This window comes from Portunus trituberculatus, chromosome 34 (assembly GCF_017591435.1).
Source record: "Portunus trituberculatus isolate SZX2019 chromosome 34, ASM1759143v1, whole genome shotgun sequence".
Classification (NCBI taxonomy): domain Eukaryota; kingdom Metazoa; phylum Arthropoda; class Malacostraca; order Decapoda; family Portunidae; genus Portunus; species Portunus trituberculatus.
In genome coordinates this window covers 7,936,817-7,941,816 of record NC_059288.1, presented here as the reverse complement: position 1 = coordinate 7,941,816, position 5,000 = coordinate 7,936,817, and the positions used below count along the sequence as shown (strand labels likewise).

Here is a 5,000-nt window from a genome sequence, read left to right as displayed (position 1 = left end):
TTGGTTGGTTGTCTCTATCTCTCTATACACAGTGTTAGCCTTATCTCAGTCTCGGATACGTATTTAACTCCTCCTGTCATAGATAGCTTCATTCGTTTCTATACTATACCACTCTTATCTCAGCCTCGGATACGTATTTTACCCCTTGCTTTAGTTATATCTCCCTCTGTATACAGTGCTAGCCTTATCTCAGTCTCGGGTGGAATTCAGTTCAGCGTGGGCTTCATCTCGGCCCAAGTAACTCTGACTACGTTCAAATTCGTGAGTCTATTTCATCATCCCTCGCCTTCAGTCTCTCTCCGCGCGAAGCTATTGGGTTAGGAGACTCGTCAAAGCACTATATATGCAAATGTCCTCTCCTCGGCGACCTCTCTCCCCTCTGTATGGGCTCCTTAATGAAGGCCGCGCCAATTACCTCCAAAATTTGACCGGAAAACTGGAGGATTCGCCACTAATTGCGTCCCCTCTTCCCAGGTGGATAATCCGATGCGTTATTACTTCGGCCCTATAGAGGCTTCTGTTTCTCTCTCCCTCCCTCCCTCCCTCCTCTCTCTCTCTCTCTCTCTCTCTCGTCCACGAGCCGAAAATTTTCCCCTTTCCTGTGTTTCAGACTGAAGTTTGAGGAAAATTAAGACAAAAAAAAAATTACTTGTACTTTCTCGTAATTGAAAATATTATTTGTAGGCGAAAAAAAAAAAAAGAAGGAAAAAAATAACTATAATTTAAAAAGGGAATAGAAATAAATAGAATAGAAATAACAATGAGAATAATAACAAGGAGAGAGAAAGAAAATGTACCACTGCAACTTTACGTAAAAAATAAAAGAGAAAGAAAACAATAACAAAATCAATAAGAACAACTACAACTAAGAATCAATATCAGAGGTATATAAATCAAAGAAGAAGTAGCAGGAGTAGTAGTAGTAGTAGTAGTAGTAGAAGTAGTAATAGTAGTAGCAGTAGTAGTAACAGTAGTAGCAACAGTAGTAGTAACAGTAGTAGTGGTAGTAGTAGTAGTAATAGTGGTAGTAGTAGTAGTAGTAGTAGCAATAGTAGCAGTAGTAGCAGCAGCAGGAACAGTAGTAGAAGTAGTAATAAAAGTAGCATCAGTAGTAGTAGTAGTAATAGTAATAGCAGCAGCAGTAGCAGCAGTAGTAGTAGTAGTAGTAGTAGTAGTAGTAGTAGTAGTAGTAGTAGTAGTAAGGAAATACATAATCTTCAGCGTTCAGGGCAATTTCCGAGTGTTGATAGTGCTAAACAAACTCTCAGACTCCACACCATCTCTTCAATAGTTATCATCTTAGAACTCTGGAGATTAATTATTTCCCTTTATCGCCCCGAGCACTGAGAGAGAGAGAGAGAGAGAGAGAGAGAGAGAGAGAGAGAGAGAGAGAACTGCAGAAGAGGTTGAAGAGGAAATGGTTGATATACTATCTCTCTCTCTCTCTCTCTCTCTCTCTCTCTCTCTCTCTCTCTCTCTCTCTCTCTCTCTCTCTCTCTCTCTCTCTCTGTGTGTGTGTGTGTGTGTGTGTGTGTGTGTGTGTGTGTGTGTGTGTGTGTGTGTGTGTGTGTGTGTGTGTGTGTGTGTGTGTGTGTGTGTGTGTGTGAGAGAGAGTGTGTGTGTGTGTGTGTGTGTGTGTGTGTGTGTGTGTGTGTGTGATAGATAGATAGATAGATAATTAGAGAGAGAGAGAGAGAGAGAGTGTGTGTGTGTGTGTGTGTGTGTGTGTGTGTGTGTCAGTGTGTGTGCTCGTTCACAAGAAACACACTCTGATAAGGCTTCCTCACGTGTGTGTGTGTGTGTGTGTGTGTGTGTGTGTGTGTGTGTGTGTGTGTGTGTGTGTGTGTGTGCAAGGAATACATGGTAAGAGTGAGAGAAGGGAAGAAATTATGATAAAAATTCCTAAATGAGTAATAATGTGAGAGAGAGAGAGAGAGAGAGAGAGAGAGAGAGAGAGAGAGAAGCGTGCCCCGAAGCATAGTAAAACTAGCTTCGTCTGGGTAGTAAACTTTAATCTCTCTCTCTCTCTCTCTCTCTCTCTCTCTCTCTCTCTCTCTCTCTCTCTCTCTCTCTCTCTCCGACAGACATTAGTGTTCATTCTAGTTTTATTTTTTTGTGTTGTTTGAATCATGAGAGAGAGAGAGAGAGAGAGAGAGAGAGAGAGAGAGAGAGAGAGAGAATATTAGTTAGTCCAATAGAATTTCTCATCCCCCTACCCTCTCTCTCTCTCTCTCTCTCTCTCTCTCTCTCTCTCTCTCTCTCTCTCTCTCTGTCACATGACTCAAACAACTTTCTCCCTCCCACACACAATATCCTGGGACCACCGTGTGTGTGTGTGTGTGTGTGTGTGTGTGTGTGTGTGTGTGTGTGTGTGTGTCATGCTAGTCACACATGGCCATTCCTTTGTTGTTATTGCCACTATCCATTGCATTGATTTTAGTCATATTTTTCCTCCTCTCTGTATTTTCCTTGTTCTCTCTCTCTCTCTCTCTCTCTCTCTCTCTCTCTCTCTCTCTCTCTCTCTCTCTCTGCTGTCAGTTCTTTGAATATTCCTTTGTACTCTTGTTTGGTTTAGTCGTGGTAGTGTCAGATGTTTGTCATTATTATTATTATTATTATTATTATTATTATTATTATTATTATTATTATTATTATTATCATCATCATCATCATCATCATTTTTGTTATTATATATGAGTGTCACTTCTTGGTAGAATAACTTGGACATTTTTTTTACCCTTGCATCCTTCTCCTCCTCCTCCTCCTCCTCCTCCTCCTCCTCCTCCTCCTCCTCCTCCTCCTCCTCCTACAAGTAATACCGACCACTTACTTTTATTACCATTATTACTACCATTATCATTACTTTTATTTACTCCTCCATCTACAAAATCATCACACACACACACACACACACACACACACACACACACACACACACACACACACACACCTTACCTGCATCTTTCTTCTTCGCTTTTACCTCCTCTTCCTTCATTTCTTCATATCATTACGTCTTGTTATATCTCTTCTTCCTCTTCCTCTTCTCTTTCTTTTACCTCCTCATCTTCCATTTCTTCTTATTATTATCTCTTATCTCTCGTCCTCCTCTTCCTCTATTCCTCTTCTCTTTTATCTCCTCTTCCCTTTCTTCCTTTGTTATCTCTTGTCCTCTTCCTCTCCTCCTCCTTCCAGTGATAACCGTAATGTAGTCTGGAGAGGAGAAGGGAGGGGAGATAAGGAAGGAGAGTGAAGGAGAGAGGGGAGAGGGAGAGGGGAGGGATAGGCAGACTCCATTAGCTATTAGAATAGTCAACAAACCTCCCTCTCTGCTTCTCTCTCCCCTCTCTCGGCTTCTCTTTCCCCTCTCTCTCGGCTTTTCTCTCCCCTTTCTCGTTTTCTCTCCCTTCTTCCATCATCTTCTCTCCCTCCTCTCTCTCTCTCTCTCGGCTTTTCTCCCCTCTCTCGGCTTTTTCCCCTCTCTCATCTTCTCTTCCCTCTCTCATCATCTCCCCTGTCTCGTCTTCTCTAACCTCTTCTCTTCTCTCCCCTCTCGTCGTCCCTCCCCTCTCTCGGCTTCTCCCTCTCTCATCTTCTTCCCTCTCTCGTTTTCTCTCTCCTCTCTCCCTCTTCTTTCTCCTCTCCCGTTTTCTCTCCCCTTTGATGACTTCACAAAACGATACAATCTGACAAATTTCCTTCACTAAACATCGTAAGGATAAGATTGTCTATTGCTTCTAAAACTCACACCTCTCCATATTGTTTCGTTCATGCATTTTTTACCAATTTATCATTCATTCTGGCGCTGTGGTATTTTCTTCACTAACCTGTGTATATAATGCCAAACAGTAACCAGAATGAATGTAGAAATCGCGTCATGGTACTCAAGAGGTTTAAAGTGAAAATTGCAAATAGAATGGCATTTTATTAAGTAGTTTTCGTATATTGTTATGTACTAGTCTATTTATTCCTTGTAGTAAAAAGATATTCACAAGTTCATATTTCTGACCGTCTTTCGTATATTCTCAACTCGATCTATTTCTTATTTTTCTTTATTGCCAGGACGCTTCTCCGTATTCATTCTGGTGACCATTTGGTGATTTTAAACCGCTTCAGAAATCTATGTGTGGGGTATTAAAACAGTGAAGACTCTGGCCATTAACTCCCTTCAGTACTGGGACACATTTTTTACCTTTGAGTTTTGTGTACCATGAGACCATTTTACTGACAAGGGTCTATAGAGGTCAGACGATTAATGGCCAGAGTCTCCACTAGTTTAATCACCTCACATGAGTTTCTGAAGCTGTAAAATCACCAAATAGTAAGCAGAATGAATATGGAAACGCGTATTAATCGTCTGACCTCCATAGACTCTTCCTAATGTCAATAAAATGGTCTAATCACACCAAAAATTAATGACAGAAATGCGTTCCAGCACTGAAGAGGATAAAACTGAACTATTACTTTAAAAAAAATGACGAAAAAATGGTCACTATGAAACTATTGTGGTTTTTCAATGCTTTTTACAAGAGAGTTCCATAAAAAAGGCTGTTCTTAAGTCCTTATTTCTTTTTCACTGTCTTTATGAAGCTGAGAGAGAGAGAGAGAGAGAGAGAGAGAGAGAGAGAGACACCTAATATATCCTGCCATCTAGGGAACTTTGAGTACGTTGCTGCATTCATCGGGTACATGAGAGGAAAAAAACCCACGTGTGCCAGAGAGAGAGAGAGAGAGAGAGTCAATACCCCTACACACCCTCACAAACAACCTCCTCCACACACACACACACACACACACACACACACACACACACACACACACACACACACGTACTCAACAAAACCCAGCAAATCCTAACGAAACACCCAAATTAAACTGCCTTCTCACTTTTAATCCCTTCAGTACCATGACGCGTTTCCATATTCATTCATTTGGTGATTTTACAGAGCTTCAGAAACTCATGTGGGGGGTTGAAATAGTGAAGACTGTGACCATTAATCTCC

General features: G+C 41.2%; 1 long non-coding RNA gene across 1 annotated transcript in view; it reads right to left on the bottom strand.

Annotated features, from left to right (window-relative positions):
• LOC123512742 overlaps window positions 1-3,016 on the bottom strand; it is a 12,027-nt gene extending 9,011 nt beyond the window's left edge. The window contains exon 1 of the long non-coding RNA XR_006677174.1: window positions 2,956-3,016. This is a non-coding gene — a long non-coding RNA (uncharacterized LOC123512742). The remainder of the gene's footprint in view (window positions 1-2,955) is intronic.
• Window positions 3,017-5,000: the final 1,984 nt, after the last annotated feature.